The 20,906-nt window shown below is 37.3% G+C and overlaps 1 protein-coding gene and 1 pseudogene across 1 annotated transcript in view; one reads left to right on the top strand and one right to left on the bottom strand.

Annotated features, from left to right (window-relative positions):
* The window catches only part of ADARB2 (adenosine deaminase RNA specific B2 (inactive)), a 682,058-nt gene that overhangs the window by 419,037 nt on the left and 242,115 nt on the right, over positions 1-20,906 (bottom strand).
* Positions 6,227-6,682, top strand: LOC122729593 (annotated as a pseudogene).

Raw genomic sequence — 20,906 nt, 5'->3', positions numbered from 1 at the left:
AGACGCATGCCATGGTTTGACAGTTTTGCTTTTATTTACAGGGGCTGATTAAATGTATATTTTTATGTGATGAGTGGGAAGTGTCAAAATGAGCCACCTATAAAGTGGTGGCAAAGGGAATCATTTCAATAAAATTACATCATGTAAAACAAATCATCAAAACAGCCACATTAAATATGATTTGCATGTAACATAACATTATACAATTTTTGACACTCTGCAAAGAGGTATTAGGTCTGAAGTAACTCCGTTTAGAAAGCAATTTGCAGAATTTCTGTTCTTTTAGCTGGTTTGAAAGTCAGTGATTTTTTTTTTGCAGCTGACAAGTGAACAAAAAACAATAATTGAACGATACCATTTTACCCACAAGGCAGGCTGATAATTAGGGGTTTAACAGACAGTTTGGATTTTATCTGAACAGTGGCAGCTATGACTTTTTTTTCTAAGCTAGGAACCAAATCAGGGCTCTCATTTCAACAACCACAAGCTTAAAAAAATATTATTTTCACCCCTTGGTTCATGGCCAATACATGAATACATGACCCCCTCAGCCAGAAAGGGAAGGTGTCTAGGTCCTAGGGTGAGGGGGGCATATACCACTGACTTGGGAAACAAAGAGTTTCTCAGCAGGCAACTCAGTCAGCAACTGAAAGCCAAATAAAATCAAGAGTTTATGCTGGCTGGTGCACTCTGGGAAAACATCCACCAACAACCTCCTGGCAGAGTTCCCTGATGAAATATTCCATCGGAACAGTATTCTACCAGCAGGTCTTTGAAGAATGGTTTCCAAACTCAGGAATTGTTTAGATACTACCATCACAGCCACCTGCTCAGGCAGACTGAATTTGACACTGTATTTAAACTGGTAAATAGGACTTTGGACTGCTGGAGCAGGTGATTACTATGCAGATATTGTATTGACAGACAACAGGATAAATAAGCACCAAATGTGAAAAAAAAATGAAAAATAAACCATTAAAGAAACACCAAAGTGCTAAGATCAAGGATCTGATATACAGATATAGATAGCTAGATACAAATATAGATTATAGACATAGATATATAGATAAATCTGTGTATATATGTGTGTGTGTGTGTGTGTGTGTGTATGCATAGAGATATAGATATTGTTGTTGTTTTTCCTTCATTATTAAAGAGGACCATGACATTGGGGTGATGCCATGATTTGCATTGAACTGGATTCAAGTGTGGGAGGGCTGTGCAAGGTCACCAACCTCACTCTCTCCTCCAGAGCCATCTGGGTCTAGTGGCAAGATATATATCAGAACAAGTGGAGATGGCCCTGGATGTTTAAGCCAACTGGGGCTAAGTGACTTGCCCAGGATCAGTGAGATTTGAACTCAGGCTTTCTTGACTTCAGAGCCAGTGCTCTATCCACGGGGATACCTAGATGATCCAGAGATAGAGATAGAGGGATATAGATATAGATATAGATATAGATATAGATATAGATATAGATATAGATATAGATATAGATATAGATATAGATATAGATATAGATATAGATATAGATATAGATATAGATATAGATATAGATATAGATATAGATATAGATATAGATATAGATATAGATATAGATATAGATATAGATATAGATATAGATATAGATATAGATATAGACTGAGATATAGAGATGGATACGTATAGTATAGATAGATATAAATAGGTATATAGATATATTTAGAAGGACTACTTAGAGAGATCATTTCAAACTTTGAGATGTAATACTGATTCCCCCAGGATCTAAAGCTAGAAGTTATTTTAGTGAACCTCTATTCCAAAACCCCTCTTTTAAGGTGGGACAAATGAACTTTGCCCCAGGGGAAATGAAATTTAGAGATCTCTCAGGCTCAAAAAGACCTCTCTGAGTTCTAGAACACTTGTTTTCTTCCTCCAGCAGCAGAATTTCAAGTGAATTTTCTCTCCCCCAATTCCACCCCTTTTCAAGATTGTCTCAGCTGTAGACATTACTGGTTATAGTTGGTCTGTAGCATGTTTAATAACTCCCCATCCCTCAAAATGTATCATGACATACGATTAAGTTTATTTGCATTATTAACATTTCCCCTATCATTTGCTTAAGCCTAGACAATGAACAAAACAATAAATCAAGTCAGGGTTCATGTAATTTGTTGATTTCTGAAGTGTAAATGTGCATACTGAAAATTTTTTAACAGAGAGAGAGTTTGAGAGCCAGTTTGATCTGGTTTCAGCATATTCCCAGTTAAGGTTCACTTCAGAATAGGCTTAATTTTATAAATGAGAAACCCATAGAACAGAGAAAAGAAGTCCTCTGTCTCCTATTGAATAAATGAATGAATGAATGATGCACAGAGTACTTCCTACGTGCAAAAGTGCCAGGGCTACACATAAAAAAATAAGGCATCTTGCTTTCAAGGAGGTCATATTCTAATTAGGGGGGTAAGATATAGGGGGTTTCAGTTACTCCAATGGGCATCCTATCTGGAGCTCTTTGCAATCAACATGCTGGAAACTTCATATTTTAAAATAGTTTTCTAATTCTTTAAATAGCACCCACTGACAAGGGAAAAAAATGCTTCTTGTTTAAGTATTCCATTTTTGATGGCTCATTGTGTCTAAAAAGGGATCAATTAAAGCTCTTCCAAAACTCTTGCTTAATTGAAGGACAATTTAGGCATCTCAGAAATATACATATGATATTACCCATTGTTGCATATATTTAATCTCATATCTATTCATATCCCACACAAACTCTTTGCAGACAGAGAGCTTTCACACTGTAAAAAAAAATTAACATTAGGAGAAAGATAAATTCCAACCAACTTTATCCTTTTAACAGATGAAGGCAAGCTTTTGAAATAAAGAATGCACCTGAAAAATGATGTGGTGAACTGAAAATTAATCAAAGGAAGATGGAAATATTTGTGCCTATATTCTTTAGAGTAACCAGGAACTTGTATTCATTATCACCCCTTTGTAGGGAGGAGGTGCCAGGTTAACTTATTGGCTCAAGCTGCAGAGAGGTATTAAATTTATGGCTTCCATTATGATGGAAGATAGCTCCTGACAAAAATCTCCTAAGCTCACCATACCAAAATACGGTCTGCCACTATTTCAAAAACCTGTCTCTCTGCAAAATGGAGCTCTGCTGTGGATTGGAGAAAGCCCAGATACTGGTGTTATTAAAAACCATGCTTTGGGTGCTGGGGGAATAAAAAGTAAGATTGATAACCCTAGAGGTTAAGGGATTCTATTCATTCACAGAGTAGGTCAATACGACGGGATTTTTTTCCCCCTCCATGGAGAGCAGAGCTATTCCTATGGGGCTACAAAGACAGGTGTATGAGAGTGTCCCACTCTACCCACCTTTCTTTGCATAGGAACTTGTTTATGTGGGTGAAATCAGGTTAAATTAACATCAAGGGTAGCAAAGTGGGAAGATGGGAAAAATCCAAAAAGCAGTAATTTGCATCATTTAGAAATGTGTATATATAAAGGGGAGAAATTTTTCTTTACTGATGAAGGTGGAAAGGTTTGCAGTCTGTCTATAAAAATGCCTTTGAAGGCATTTAAAATATTTTATTTTTTATTTTTCTGCAATTACATGTAAAGATATTTTTTGAGTTCCAAATTTTTCTCCTTCCTTCCCCCGTCTTGAGGCCAAATACATTACAATCATGTTAAACATATTTCCATATTAGTCATGTTGTAAGAGAAGACTCAGAACAAAAAGAAAAAAATGTAAGAAAGAATAAACAAGAACAATAACAAAAAAACAACAAAAGTGAAAATAGCATGCTTTGATCTGCATTCCAACTCCATAGTTCTTTTTCTGAATATGGAGAGCATTTTCCACCATGAGTCTTGAAGAAATTTTAAGGACTATTAGCAAGGATCTCTCAACTGCAAGCAATGCAGATCCTCCTTTCTTTTACCCCAAAGCAAGGGGCCTGTGACAAAAACCCTAATTTACTATACCTGAGAGATACCTCAGAATAGGTATATTGTTTCCTTACCTGAACAAGATTACTTTTGTGTAGTTGAAAAAGAGTCAGTTTTTATTGGTGGTCTTCTCAGGAAAGGGCATAGCAGAACAATACTGATGATGATAAGTATGGTTCTGAGATATAAACATAGCCGTTTAGGAAGCCAGAACTTGTAGTATTATTGTGGCAAAATCATGGTTTTCCCCAACTAGGCCTGCCATTAAGACGTATTCACATTCCAATACACTTCAGTAGATAAAGGAAGGACTTGGACATACCTGAGCTTTGTGTGGGGACCGGAGGTAATTGTATGATTTCTCCTAGGAAATGGTGCTTCCTATGTATGGTCACAACATGGCTACTTTCTTCAGAGTCACGAGATACTTGAAGATAGACATTCCATTTCCTTGTCTTTCCTTCTCCAGGATAAAGCCACATTTCCTCCAATAAAGCCCAGAATGGCCTTGTCTTCAGCTTTCTCATCATCCCGATGCTTTACTTTACTATTTACTATTCTGCCAATCTCCTTCCTGTAAATGGATGCTCTGAATAGAAAATGATCTTGTAGATGTGGTTTCAATGGGACAGAAAAATTAGACCAACCCTTTCCTCTTACTGGATGCCATGTTTGTGTTTGTGTTTGTTTGTGTTTGTGATGTTACTGCTGCTGCATCTTTATAATCTGCCATGTACTACTGACTCGTATTCAAGTTAGGAGAATCAACTGTCCATGCTTTATTCTGAATGGAGGATATGTGACTATAGAAAATAAGCCTATTTTTATGTTCATTCCGAAGAGATTGTGGATAGAGATAGAAAAAAAGACATTTGAAGGTACTGATAAGAGACAATCTGAAAGGGAATTCCCATCATTTAATCCTGTCATCTAAAACAGGATTTTAATTTAACTTTTTACTGCTTTTCTAACTAAAAGCACTGAATAACATGTGTGTAAAATTAAAGTAATTAAAATTAAGTATTTGGAGAGGTGTGTGTGTGTGTGTGTGTGTGTGTGTGTGTGTGTGTGTGTGTGTGTGTAAAAGCACAAGTTAAGGTGAAAAACTCCAAATCACATAAAAAGATAGCTCAGGGACTCCTTCTAAACAATTTGATTCAACAAGCATTTATCAATTTCCTATTGCAAGGGGCTTATAGCTATATATATACAAAACCAAAAATAAAACAGTTCCTGCCCTCACAGAGCTGGCATTCAAAAAAATGTCAAGGATAGCCTCAATGAAGCAAATGCAGGGCTCATAATATCTTTTGTTCACTGCCTCACCTTGGACTTCCTCCCTGTCCTTCAACCTGAACAATTAAGATAGTTAAGCTCCTATAATGATGACAGGACTTACTGTACCCCATAACTCTGCCAATGCAAAATAGAAGGGGGAATAATATTGATGGGAACCATGTCTTATTTAAATATGAAACAGTGCAAAACTCCATATCAAGAGAAAAATAAAACATGAAAGTTATTCTTAACTATATAGTTATTAACTATATATTATTAACATATATATATATATATATATATATATATATATATATATATATATATATATATATATATATATATATATAGTATTTTTGTAACTAAGGCTGCCAGTATCTATACATACATTCTTCTGGTCTTGCTTTAAACCACTTGAGAACTGCTTTTTATTAAATAATGCCAATGCAGGGGCAGCTAGGTGGTACAGTGGATAGAGCACCAGCCCTGGATTCAGGAGGATCTGAGTTCAAATCCGGCCTCAGACACTTAACAATTACTAGCTGTGTGACCCTAGGCAAGTCACTTAAGCCCAACTGCCTCACCCCCCCCCCCAAATGTCAATGCAGCTCAATTATCCTTGTTAATTGAGAAAAAAGTAGAATAGCTGGGTTAATTCGCCCCACCCCCCACCCCCTCACAAATATCAAACTTAATTTTAGCTAATGGTTTCTCTGCAGTCCCTTTACAAACAGAAATGCCAGCAAGCACAGTAACAAAGGAGCAACTGGGATTTCACTCCTTATTCTTTCCCTTGTTCCACTCAGAAGTGCTAACGGGTAATAAAGTACCTACAAAGGAAAAAGGCAAAAAGTAGAGAAAACACAGCCCTTCATCTTCTCCCCCTGCTACATAAAACAATTGAGAATAGGGAGTGGGGAAAAGCGTCACTTCCATCAAATTGAGTGACTTCCTGCCTTGCTTCCTTCCGTCCTCTCTCTTTCGCCTCCTCATCGTCGCCATCATGGGTCGCATGCATGCTCCCGGGAAGGGCCTGTCCCAGTCGGCTTTGCAGTACCTCCGCAACGTGCCCACGTGACTGAAGCTCACCTCGGACGAGGAGGAGGAACAGATCTACAAGCTGGCCAAGAAGGGCCTGACCCCCTCCCAGATTGGTGTGATCCTGAGGGATTCTCGTGGTGTGGCACAAGTGCGCTTTGTAACTGGCAACAAAATTTTGAGAATTCTCAAGTCCAAGGGACTTGCCCCTGATCTTCCTGAAGATCTTTATCACTTGATCAAGAAAGCTGTTGCTGTTCCCAAGCATCTTGAGAGAAACAGAAAGGATAAGGATCTTAATTTCTGTGTGATTCTCAACAAGAGCCGAATTCACAGGCTGGCTCGTTACCACAAGACCAAAAGAGTGCTCCCACCCAATTGGAAATATGAATCATCCACAGCCTGTGCTCTAGTTGCATAAATTTTGGTTTATGTACTAAAATAATAAAATCACATCTAGATGAGAATAGGGAGTGGACACAGGAATTCACTAGTTTCGGAACTTGCAGATGTGGAACCTTCCTTACCAGTGCAGTTCAGTTCCTTCTTTGAAACTTAAAAACTCAGATAATCAGCTAGGGTATTTATTAATAGGTTAAGTGACTTTCCCAGAGTCACACAGTTACTATGTGACAAATGCAACTCTTTGTTTCTCTGTCTCTTTCCCTTTCTGCCCCATCCCTTTATATTCACGCAAAGGCAATCAAGCACATTAGAGCCAAATGTAGAGGCTAAATTAGGTTTTTTAAATATAAAATATAGTGGTGTTAGGATGAAGAGATAGGGCCAGGGGAATGGACAGATAAGTGCTTGTAAAAAAGTGACCATCCAAATCACTGAAGCTCTTTTCCAAGAAACTATTTTTTGCATAGGCAGCAACTATTTCGCTGCCATGGAGTATGTGCTTTGCCTCTAAAGAAAGAGACTAATCCATTCAAAACATGTCTATCTGTCCATTAAGCTGGAGGCTGCAAACCTGTTTCAGAAATGCCACCTTAGAGCTACCAAGATGTAATGGTTTTTAAAACACCACAGCCCTAGGTTCAGGTTGGAGACTATGATTGAGAGGTGAAAGGTCCCCGAACCCATTACCTATCTGCTGATAACAGTTCAAACTGAAATGAACTTGACAAATTGCTCTCCACAAAGCTGGATAAGCCCTTAAAATTAATCATCATAATGCTGTGCTAAGGAAAGAATGGTATAAGGATTCTTAAGGACATGGTAGAGCCATTCTTCCTTAAGTTTCCTTGGAGTTATGCCATAGCACTGGTCAGTAGGCTGCAGTGGATTATGGGAGTAGGACTATGAGTCAGAACCTAGATGTTCTTGTTCTTGTTGTTGTTTTGCCTGTTCTTGAAGAGGACCATGGCATTAGGAGGTGATGCCATAACTTGCAGTGAATTGGATTTAAGCGAGGGAGTGTTGTGCCAGATCACCAACTTCACTCTCTCCTCCAGAGCCATCTGGGTCCAGTGGCAACATAAACATCAGGATAACTGGAGATGGCCCTGGATTTTGGGTTTTGTTGGGGTTTTTTTGGTGAGGCAATTGGGGTTAGGTGACTTGCCCAGGGTCACACAGCTAGTAACTGTTAAGTGTCTGAGGCTGGATTTGAACTCAGGTCCTCCTGACTCCAGGGCCTGTGCACTATCCACTGTGCCACCTAGCTGCCCCTATGGCCCTAGATTTTTAAGGCAATTGGGATTAAGTGACTTGCCCAAGGTCAAACAGTGAGTAAGCATCTGAGGTGACATTTGAACTCAAGTCCTCCAAACTTCAGGACCAGTTCTCTATCCACTGTTTCACCTCACTGTCCCCAGAACCCATAGCACCAAGACAAAGAAGAGCCAAGTAGTACTTGCAAGGTGAGTGTTAGATCTAAGTAAGGTAAGTTGTTAGAAGCCAGGGAGTTTTACAAATGATGCAGGTTAAGCCAAGTTAAGTAGTTAGGAGGGTAGAAATAAACACAAGATATCATCAAATTATTGAAAACACAATTATTGAAATATCAAAGTAATGATTATGAGCTTAAACCTTTGATTTCAAAGGCATATAGAACTCCTGATGAGGAAACACTCTATATCAAAGCAAGTTAGAACTTGCTCTAAATCTTATAGCCTTAGAGGATTTCCTGTGTCACTAAGAGGTTAAGAAATTTTTCTAGGTTCACTAAGAAAATATCTTTCAGATGTGGGACATGAAACCAGGTATTATTGAGTCCTGATTCCAAGGCTAGCTCTCCATCCACTCTGTTAGATGATCTTCTGGTATTATGCAATTGGTTTTAAATTTAGGAACTTTCTCTAGTTAATTTAAATGAAAAGAATATCAGCAAGACTTAGTCTTCTATCTTTTCAATTTGCTCTACCTGCTTAACATCTTTTATATTTTTTTAACAATGGTAAATATAAAATAATATGCTAGGGGAAAAATTGATCTAGACCATAGCAAAAGAATAGGCAAATCTTGTTTCTTCTTTCTTTTCAATAATATTCTATAACCAGCATGAGTAAGAAGGCTGAAAAAAAAAAGAAAGAAAAGGCAAAGGCAAAGGAAAGGTTCTACATGAATGTCACTGATGATATTTAAAGTTTCCTCTATGAGAAACATGGATGTTGGTTAATTAAGAGGGAGAACTTTTGATTAAAATTTACTTACAAGGATCTTTGTTGGGGAAATACTCTGCCATGTAATAGAGCTAATACCAAAGTATCTGCATTTACTTTCTAATTTTATTCCTCCTTCTTAGTTTGGCTCTCTTAAATGATGTTTTTAAATGGAGGAAGGGGAGAAGAAGTCAGATGAGAGCAGCATGTTTGCAATGGAAAGCATTTCAGTAACACTTTTTTATAGGAAAACTTCAAAGATATGTTGGAGGGGGGAGAACCTTTAAGGCATGTCAAAGATTTTATTCCTAACCAACTCTTCAATGCTTTCCCCCTGGCATTTGAAGTACTTGAGAACTAACCCCCAATCATCACACCTTTAGTCACTGATGTCCTTAAAATTGGCCTACCAGCTGATTGCAGATTCAGTTGGCCAAAGATCCAATTTTGTCTGGACACTGCAAGCACACACAAATCCATTTGATTGCTTTTATCTTTTTGTTTCCTTCCCTTAAATTTTCAAGTACCTTTTTGCTTCTTTGTTCTGGTTATTTTTTCCTGGAAGCGTATGCCTCAAAAGACTGTGGGAAATACTGTCCTTGCCAGATCTTTGGCCTGACAATGGGGAGTAACAGATCTTTTCTAAGAAAACTCATTCTTTTGAGAGTTTCAATGCAATTGGGCTGGTTTTTCCCAGTGCAGGCAACCCTTTCTAATACTTTGGAATTTTGAAAACTGAGAAAAGAGTAGAGAGATTCTTCCATTTCCAATTCAATTAACCAAATGAAGATTATCCACCTACTATATGCTACTGATACAAATATGTGACAAAGGCCCTATATTTAGGATGCACAACAGGGAATGACATATGAACGAGTAGGCATGATATAAAAAAGTTTCTAAATGGCAAAGCAGGAATTCATAAATTTGAGGAGGAAAGCTCCCTTTCAGCTTGGAGCATTAATAAAGGTTTTATGAAGGAAGAGATATTTAAGTTGGGAAGTGGGAAGTGAAGAAGGAGGAGGGAAGAAGGATAGAAGGGAAGGGAGAAAGGAAGGCAGGAAAGGAGGAAGGAGAGAAGGGAAGAAGGAAGTAAGGGAGGAAAGAATTCCCGTAGAAAAGAGATGAAGGCTTGGAGAATGGCTTAAACAAAGACATAGAGATAAAAAAGGACAGGATAGGATCTGAGGGATGGGTAAGGAGTCAAATTTGGCTGAAACAGAGAGGGCTATATGGAAGGCAATGATGTGAAAAAAAGAGTTAGAGAAAAGTTAGGGCAAGGTTGTGAAAGATTTCTTCCCTATTCAATATTTAACTATAAACCAAGGGTGTTTTTAAATCTTAGCTATGCCAAATATCTTCTCAGACAAATGGGCTGGGGCTGCTGTAGACAGTGTCAACTTCATAATAAAGAGCATTTATTGTATTTGTGTTGGTAGGTTTGGAGTTTTGGGGTAGAGTATAAGGTAAACAAAGTTGGCTGGTGGGAAGAGCAACTAGCAAATTAATTATTTCAGGTTTTGTTTGACTTCCAAATTATTCTAAATTAATGGTCAATTTGTTTAAAGACCTTTTGCCTTAATCAGAACCTTTACAAAATCTAAGGATTTACTGTACTTCCACTCACTGCTGTACCATCTGAGGTTTTAGAAAGCTAAAAATTCTTTATGAAGCCCAAGGAGGCTTGTTAGCAATGGTCTGAGCTGAGGCAGAGTTTATTCTGTGTGTGTGTGTGGGGGGCAATTGTGGTTAAGTGACTTGCCCAAGGTCAAACAGCTAGTAAGTGTCAAGTGTCTGATGATGTATTTGAACTCAGGTCCTCCTGAATCCAGGGCCTAGCTGCCCCCGAAGGCAGAGTTTATTCTTAAGACTAATCATAAATCATGAAAAAAAGGGTGTAAGATTCTCAATAGAATAAATAGAAAAGAGAATGGATTCCTTATTGTGAAGATCAAAGAAGAAAGAAGGATTTTGAAAGCCTAAAGTATTATATAAATATAAAATTATTATTATGATTCGTTTCATAGCCTCTTACCCCTCCAGTCAATATTCTCTTCTTTTTTTTACAGCATTTCACACTGCCTTACATTGAATACCCTCCTGCTGATCCCTGCAGGGTTTCCTCAGTGGAGAAAACCCCCTTGGAGCCCAACTTCCAGAGGCAGCATCCCTCTTCCCAATCCCAACATTTCCTTCCAATGCCCCGTTCCTTCATAGTTGTGCTAGGTGGCAGGCTTGTTATTTTGATAAACTAATTCATGCTGAGGTGTTAATGACTAGAAACAGGCTAATGAGGGCACATTAAATTTAAACAGAGACTTCTGAAAATATAATTCCTTCAACTAAGAAAATTATCTCAAATGGTGGAGTTTCAGACATTTTGGCCAGCCAGCAAGCTAAGTTTTTGATAAGGAAGGGCTTTTTACAAAATTATGTCCACATTATATTTGGCAGGTAATGATCTGCCATTAATCAAACTATCTATAATATACCTGTAATATATGGATGTATATAGATTAAAGAAAGAGACCTGCATATTTATATACAATTTATCCCATCATGTTTCTTTGTATATATCACATCTCTATATACCATTTATCTTTCTATGTGGCTATATATGCCCACACAAAACATACATGTACATAATATATAGAGTTACATATACATGTGTGTTTCTCTTTGTGTATAGGCAGGCTTTACAGAAAGGTCTGCTAGCTGGTCTTTAAAACACAAACATACACATTCTCACAGTCTTTGAGAGTCTATTTCTGGGGCTGGGACTTGGCACGTTTAGATTACCTGGGAGCTCAAGTCTCATTCTTTAGGTCATTTAGAAAACAGGCAGCAAATAACCTTTTTCTCTAATTGCTCCAAACCACTATTAGATGCAGCAGTGAGCAACAAGAAAATTTCTAAAAACAACAACAACAACAACAGCAACAAAAAACTCTAAAACCATGTGTGGTGGTTTTCTAAATTTGCTCAGAGTAATACGACATTTAACATCTTATAAAGAACTTCTCATACAAACAGTGCAAAAGGAAACAAAAGCATTACGATTTCCATTTTCTTGATGAGTAAACAAGAACAGATATGTTTTAGGTGATTCCTGTTAGTTCACAAACCCAATAAGGAAGAAAGGTATACCCCACTGAATCCAAGGTTTCCCTTTGAACCATTCTGCGTTTCATCCCCTCAAAGCCAAAACCCTTGGGCATGTTGTTAGTTTATGGTCTAGCAGCACTAATCACTTGTCTGTATATAGTTTGGAATAGGATTATATGATTCTATTTAAGCACTGGACAGGTCAGTCCAGCCTCTGTTTTCAGTTTGGACTTTCCATAAAGCAGAAGTTTCCTGATGCTTAGATTAGATTCATCTTATATAGCTTAGTACTCTTCTTTGGAAAAAGAAATATTTTATTGATACCTTTGCTTGTATTTTATCTAGATTCCCTGCCCCCATCCTTAACTTTCTCTTGACCCACAGACTCATCCTTTATAACCAAGATTTTTTTAATAGGAAAAGAAGAAAATCATTAAAATCAATTAACAGATTGAAAACCCCCCACAATATTTTATACCATATTCTGCACCCACATACTTTGATATCACCAAATGAGCAGTGAGAAGGGGAGTCTGGTATTATTCTGTGCCATTCCCCTAACACCTTTGGACTGTTCAACATCTCTATGCAGATGCTTTAAAGGGTCCTCAACCTCAACATGTCCAAGATATATCACATTATATTATTATTTTTTGTGGGGCAATGAGGGTTAAGTGACTTGCCCAGGGCCACACAACTAGTAAGTGTTAAATGTCTGAGGCTGGATTTGAAGTCAGGTCCTCCTGAATCCAGGGCCCATGCTCTATCCACTGCACCACCTAGCTGTCCCCCATTATATTCCTCTTAAACCTATTCCTCCTTCAACTGTCTTTATGGTTACTGAGGATATTACCATCCTCCCAGTCACCCAAGTTTGCAACGTCAAGTTCACCTTTGACTCTTTCTTCTTCTCCACCACACACGTTCACCATTTATCATATATTGTTCATTATCTTATATTTAGCCCATTCTCTCCTTTTCCATTATTAATACCCTGATTCAAGGATTCTTCCACTAGACAGCTAGGTGTCAGAGCGAATAGACAAAGAGCTAGATTTGAAGTCAGGAAGATCTGAATCCCAATTCAGCCTCAGAATCTTACTAGCTGTGTGATCTTGAGCAACTGATGTAACCTCTATTTATCTCAATTTCCTCAACTACAAAGTAATGATAATAATAATATTATTATTTTCCTTACACGTTTGTTGTAGAAATGAAGTAGAGAATATCTTGGTGGTGCTTAGAACAATGACTGGAACATAGTAGGCATTTAATGAATGCTTGTCTCCCTCCCTTTCCCCTTTCTTCTACACTATCACAATAATCTCCTATTTGGTATCCCTGCTTTGAATATCTTAGGCTGAAGACAGTATGGAATAGTGGAAAAAATGTTGGACTTGGAGTCAGGAAGATATAGATGCAAATCTCACTTCATATACTTACTAGCTATATGATTTTGGACAAGTGACAATCTTTCCGACCTCAGTTTTGCCATTTGCAAAAAAGAGGTTTACACTTGATGACTTCTACAATTTAATTGTGATCCTATGAGCTATGATTATGTGATCCTTCTTCAATCCATTCTTTTTTTGTGGGCCAATGAGGGTTAAGTGACTTGCCCAGGGTCACACAGCTAGTAACTGTCAAGTGTCTGAGGCCGGATTTGAACTTAGGTACTCCGGAATCCAGGGCCAGTGCTTTATCCACTGTGCCACCTAGCTGCCCCTTCAATCCATTCTTTACAATTTGCCAAAATAATCTTCCTAAAGCACAAGTATGACTATGTCACTGCCTTGCTCAGAAATCCTCAGAAGTTTCCTCTTGCCTCAAAAATGAAGTACAAACTCCTCAAACTGGGATTTGAGTTTCTTCATAACCTGACTTTACTTTGGCCATACAGACTTATTTCAAACCTTCTTCATGTACTCTGTTTCCTCCAAATTGGTCCTTTATCTTTCCCCCAAACACATTATTCTATTTCATATTTTTATACCTTTGGACAGGCTGCCTTCCCAACTCAGAATTCACTCCCTTGTCACTATTTCTCAGAATTCTTAGATAATTTCTAGCCTCAACTTATGTACCATTTCCTAAGGAAACCATCGTCTTCCTCCCTGTTCTACCCTCCCCTCCTATTTTACTAGTCTGGGTTCTCTCCTTCCTCAAATCATCTACTAATTTACTTTCAACTTTGTATCCCCTTAAAAGATAGACTCTCTGAGGGCAGGGCCTAAGTTTTCTATTTTAATTGTTATAGAAGCCCAGGAGAGTATCTTGTGCACAGTAAGCATATTTAATAATTGCTTGTTGATTTGAATTGAATAACACAGTTCACTGGAGAGAGGAGTGTCAACCCCTAATTTGAATTCAGATGTTGTAAGCAACATCTACCCTGTGGATGGAGAAGTACAATATCTCTGTGGCACTGGGATGAGAGTGATATCTAAATGTCAGGCAATAGCAGGTGGCTGTCAACATTGGAGGAATTACTGTTTTAATCATTAATTACCAATAAATGTCATTTTGCTGGTACAATATATGCTGTGATTTCTGTCATAAATTGAACATCTGTAAATCATAAATTGCTCAGCTTTCAATACTTTTAATTACAATGTTTTCCTGAGTACATGGTGCAAACCATTTGGACACTATTCACACTTTGTCATTCCAGTAGCTTCTGAGAGCTGGCAATCAATTGGGAAAATATTTAACTCTGGTGGTTTCACCCCTTCAAGAGTTACTCCTTCTCAAAAGATCCTGCCCAGATCATTAGGAAAGAAACCACTGGAAGAAATTGCTAAGTGCCTAATCAGAAAAGTAGCTGAAAGGAGTCTTAAATAGGTATGTTCCTATTAAAAATCCCCCCTATTCCCCCCCCCAAAAAACAACAATAGCATCCCAACAAAGGGGGAAAAAGAGTGAGAAGATCATGTCTCTGGGGACCATATGAAGCAACTATGTTAGTCAGAAATATCTTGGATATAGCACAGTTTGTTTTTTAAGTTGTTCCTTGGGGAGTACACAGTCTTTACTACCCCAGGGCCTAAAAATCCATTCTTTTGACAGTACTGTCATTCTCTGTTAGGAATAGAGAAAGTGTTTTGAACACTGATCAAATGCACCTACACTTTGGTGGTTCTTGGCACAGCAAATATCAAAAGAATATCAATCTATAAAATCTATACACACATTGACCTGAGGGGAGGGAAAGGCAAAAATAAAAATAAATAAATCACATAACTTTGTTTCTGTCATTAAAACATAAACATCAGGTAATTTATTTGTAGCTATAAAAAATTCAGTAATTCTGATAAGCTGACTCATGGATAATACTGACATTGTGCATGAAAGCTGGGCAGTTCAGCCTTTAATACAGCAGAAATGGCATTATTTGTTTCAACAAAATCAGGGATGGGATTTCAGTTTATGCTTAACAGATATCTTCTATTCCCAAGTAGAGGAGACTGATTGACATTTCATTTTTGAGAATGAAAATATAAGTGTGTTCTATGTCAACCACGCAACTATGTGGCATAGTGGATAGAGTATGCCAGGTCCTGGAGTCTGGAAGACTCATCTTCTTAGGTTTAAATCTGGCCTCACACACACTTACTAGCTATGTGAACCTGGGTAAGTCATCTCACTTCTTTACCTCAGTTTCCTCAACTGTGAAATGAGCTAGACAGGCAATGGCAAACCATTCCAGTATCTCTACCAAGAAGATCCCAAATGAGGTCATGAAGAGTCAGACATGAGTGAAACAACTCAACAAAAGCAACAGTGCCAACCAAAAAATCATCTCCCCAGGAACATACCAAGTTTACTTCTAGTGCTTAACTTGTGCTAGAGTATGTCTCCTTACTTGGAAATGCTATTTAAATCCTGAATTTCTGTTGTCATTTTCTCTTTTTTAAAAAAATCAAATTAACCAAAAGTAATCTATTTTATTGTTTTTTTTTCATATAACCAGCCCCTAGTTTTATTTCCTAGTTTTCTCACTTTGTTTTATTAATCTCTCCTTTGATTTTCAGAATTTCTAAGTTGGTATCTAATTAGGGATTTTTAATTTGGTTCTTTTCTAGAATTTTTTAGTTGCATGCCCAATTCTTTGATCTGTTTTTTTTCTCTATTTTAATCATGTAAGCATTTAGTAATATAAATTTTTCCCTATGTACAGCCTTAGCTGCATCCCACAAATTTTGATATTGTCTCCTCATTATTGTCATTCTTTTTATGAAATTATTGTGTGTTTTTAGGGGGTGAGGCAATTGGGGTTGAGACTTGCCTAGGGCCACACAGCTAGTAAGTTGTCAAGTGTCCTGAGGCTGGATTTGAACTTAGTCCTCCTGACTCCAGGGCCGGCGCTCTATCTACTGCACCACCTAACTGTACCTTTATGAAATTATTGATTGTTTTCTATGATTTGATGTTTGACCCACTCATCTTTAGGATGCAATTATTTAGTTTTCAATTAATTTTTAATATCTTTCCATGGTCCTTGATCATACATAATTTTTATTGCATCATGATGTGATATGAAAAGAATGCATTTAATATTTCTGCATTTGATTGTGAGGTTTTTATGCCTTAACACATGGCCAATTTTTGTGTAGGTGACATATCTGTTATTTTCTACAAAAGTTTTCTTGACATTCTTAGATGAACAGATCCTTATACCAACGATTAAGAACTGATTTTCAATATCTTATGTTAAGTTGTCATGAAGCTATATGCTGAAAAGTTAACTATCTTGGATGACCTTACTTTAGTGATTCCCAGCTCCCCACCCTACCTAACAAATATTTCTCATAAAAGTCACTTCAACTGCCTGGGACACTCTCAGCAAAGCCCTTGCTTGTTTCCTTCAAAATCCTGAAAATATGTTATTATCCATTAAGATTTACCTGATTAACAACATCTGTGAACTCTTCATCCCAAACCCCAAGACATCTTAGCACATAGTTTGTAAGGCCTTTTATTTCCAAGGAAATTTTTGTTTATTTTCTGTGTATTCTTTTTGCTTCTTTATTAGAGTATAAGCTCCTCTTAGGTGGGAACTGTTTTTGTTTTTTCCCTGAGAGTCTCCTCACAAGATACTCAGTGCTTCATATTCTGATGTCTAATCATGCATACATGGTTATTCTAACTGGTAAGCTGAAAGATAATGGTAGAGTACTTTCCTGCTTTTGTCAGTATAATTGCAGACTTCATTATCCCCTCTAGCATAATAAAACGTGTCACAAAAAATATGTAGAGGAAGGTGGGCTGGTCATGTCATAAGAGATGACCAATGGATAACCAATAGACTCCATTGTGTATCTATGAAATGCCAAGTGATGAAGGGGATGACACCCAGTGTGTTGTTGGATCTCCTATGGAGGATCTGTGAGAAAAACATGGACAAAGGTTGCACAGGATAAGAAAGCTAAGGATGGTTTATGGTTTGTATCACTGGAGAGGGTACCCACATGTATGAGATCACAGAACTATTGATGTACTGAAGCAACACCAAAAAGGCAGTCCCTCCAGCTGTACTTTGAAAAAAAAAATGTTCTTTAGCAAAAAGAGAATTGAAGGAGATAAAAGGGAAGAGCTTCACTTTGTGTTAAGAAATGTTCAGATAAAAGATGAAGCCATGTGACCAGAATCCTGTAATCCTTTCACCTATGAATCCAAAGGCATTCCCCAAACCTTATCTTTGAAATCTTCCTTGACTCTGGGAGGAGATGACTACCCCCAAACACATGACTTAGAAAAAATAGACCTCGACTATTCAAATTCTTATTCTTGGAGCAAAAGTGGTCAGTTGCAAGACCTAAAATTGATGATGTTTAAAAGAGAGGAATAAGTACCTCAAATAGTGGCCAGTTTTCAATGATGGACTCTCTCTTGTCTCTTCTATGAAATGCTTGAATGATACTTGTAAACTTCTGTCAGGGAGTTGTTTGCATGGCTAAATTGAAATATGCACTAAGATAGTCTTAGAATTTAAATGCTACTTGAATGCTATTCCTATTATTATTTACCTTTAAATATAGGGCGAGTTGAGGATGTTTTTAAATAAAGTGAGGATGTTTTTTTAAATAAAGCAGATCTATGAACACACCATACTTCCACAAGCTGACTTATCATTTTGGAACAGTGGAAATAGAGCTCCGGACTTGGAATCTGGAAGTTGTTACTGTATAGTCATTTCACTCATGTCTGACTCTTTGTGATCCACTTTTTTTTGGGGGGGGTGTTTCTTGACAGAGATACTGCAGTGGTTTGCCATTTCTTTCTCCAGATCTTTTTAAAGATGACGAAACTGGGGCAAAAAGGGTTAAGTGACTTGTCCATGGTCACATACCTAGTAAGTGTCTGAGACCACATTTGAACTCAGACCTTCCTGATTCCAGGCTGGGCATTATATCCTCTCAATCACCTAACTGCCTTGAGTCAGGAAGACTCAAGTTCAAATTCTGCCCACGAGCTATGTGATTGTTCTTGGGCAAGTCATTTAAACTCCCTCCTTCTCAGTTTCATTATATGCAAAATGGGTATAATAATAATACCTACCTTACAAAGCTCCTTTGAATATCAAATGAGATAATATATAAAATGATTTATAAACATTAAAGGGTGATATAAATTACAGCTATTATTTATTTATTCTAAAAGTTACCTCATAAACCATAATTGTAGGAGTGCTTCATTCTTTGACGTAAAAAAATCCAGAGTCCACCACAATTTTTCTCTTTTAAAGGAGAATCTGGAGAGATCCCAAATTTTTTTTACTAAAGACAAGCTGAGAAACAGCTTGAGAGGCTTCTTAACACTGCCCTGCAATATTGGCAAAAGGAGAAGCCAAGAGGTGTGGAAATGCTGGATGAAGTTTTAGCAATAGCAAGAACACTATAGGGAGAAAATCAGCATGCTCTTTCTGGCAAACCGAATTGGCATGTGGTGTTCATGCTATTTGCTTTGTAATAGCAGATGGCTAGAAAAACTGGAGGAATTATTAGCCTTTAATCATTAATTAAAAAAATAACTTCACTTTGTTACATACACTGATTTGCGTCCTAAGTTGACAGCTGAAAGTCCTCTACTGTTTACTTTTCACCATTTTAATTGCTAATAATGTTATGCTTTTGAGAAGGACTTACAGAAAAAGGAAAGAGAAAACTGATAGGCTCTTTAACCCCCAAAAGAGAAATTTCCATACATGCATAATGATATGATTAAACTTTCGGGGGAGAGTAGGGAAATTCAGGGGAACAGAAAGAAATGGAAAAACTATTTCCAGGAAAGAAAGAAAATGACAGAAAAAAAGCAATGTAATTCAACAAGAATTCCTTCTTATACAGTAACAGAAACATTTGATTTGAGAAGAGACTTTAGGAATCATGTGGTCAAATGTTATGCATTTATTAAGCAATTTGCTGTGTTAGGCACTGGCAAAACAGACAATAGGAAAAATAATTCCTGTCCTCAAGAAGCTCACATTCTATTGGGAAATACAAGATGAAAGCATATCAAAAAATAGAAAATAATGTGAAAAGGAAGATAATATTTTGCTTGGGGAAAGTTAGTCTCTGATCTTAATATAGAGTTGACTGTTCTTTCCATTATGCTGATCAGTCAAATACTTGGTAATACAAAGTTCCTAATAATTGGACAAACAAAAACCACTATAAGGAACCTATGGGTTTCTTAAGGGGAAAAATCAGAATTGAGAGGGTATTCAAAACCATGCCATACAAAGGTCAGTGATCAGAAATGAGGGTGTTTAGTCTGTAGAAAAAGAATAGGGGAAGAATGAAAGTTGTTTTCAAGTGTTTGAAAGAAAATTATATGCAATAGAAGTACAATCTGTTTTGCTTGACTTGGGAGGGGCAGAACTAGGAACAATGAGTTGAAGTTGGATGGAGTTTTTTCTCTTGTAAAGAAAAACTTACTAAAAGTAAAGCTACCCCAAACAAAAATGGATTGTTGTACAGTCATTTCCCTATCATTGGAGGTCATTAAACAGTCGATTGTTGGGTGCATTGGGTAGTAACAAGATGACATAATGGATAGCACTCTGGATTTGGAGCTAGCATTACCTAAATTTAATTTCTTCCTCACACCCTTAACTGTGTGTCCCTTTTAGTTTCAGTTTCCACACCTGTAAATGGCACTTAACATACAAGGCTGTTGTGAAGATCCAATGAGCACTCTGAAGCTTTTAAATCCCACTATTAATTTTAGGTCTTACTGGACACTCCTGCTTCAATTTATTGCACTACATGAACATTAAGGTCCTTCTCAGATCCATTTTTTTTTCTGATTTTCCTAATAAATTAGAGTTCTTAACATTTCCCATCTCGGTATTATTGTATTTGTTCTTGTGAGTGAGATTTTCCTCACCCCTTAGATATATGTGATATAACTATGGTAATAATCAATTTATAAACTACAAACTGTGATTGAACATGTTTAGGTATTCTTTAGCAGCCTAAGCTAATAATAATGGAGTAAGACAGATATCGGTAGAGCTGATGTACATGCTATATTGTAAACTGGTCTGGAAACCACATAACTGATAACCATTAACTCAATTCCAATTGTGGTTAGGTGTCTACCAATCAGCTTAAAGGTCAAATACCAAAAATAGCAACTTCTGATCCAAAAGGGACCAATCGGAGTTAGAAAAGAGTTGGAACATTAATATGGTAGCCAGCCAGGCAGTCAAACAATGGAAATAAACTCAGGGGTCAGCTTAGTGGAATGCCATCAGATTGTCATCATTTAATGGTAACAAAATGAAATCCAACAGCCTAGCCAATTGGATGATGAAAGACTGATGATTTCTTTCTCCTTATCTCATACTCATTGTACATGTACCACTTGGATTGTGTCAAAATTGTCGGGGGAGCTTATTGTGTATAAATACCCTTAGATCCTGAGGCT

This window comes from Dromiciops gliroides, chromosome 5, assembly GCF_019393635.1.
Source record: "Dromiciops gliroides isolate mDroGli1 chromosome 5, mDroGli1.pri, whole genome shotgun sequence".
In the NCBI taxonomy this organism is placed as follows: Eukaryota; Metazoa; Chordata; class Mammalia; order Microbiotheria; family Microbiotheriidae; genus Dromiciops; species Dromiciops gliroides.
The sequence above is the reverse complement of the archived record's forward strand: the minus strand, read 5'-3'. Positions and strand labels throughout refer to the sequence as shown.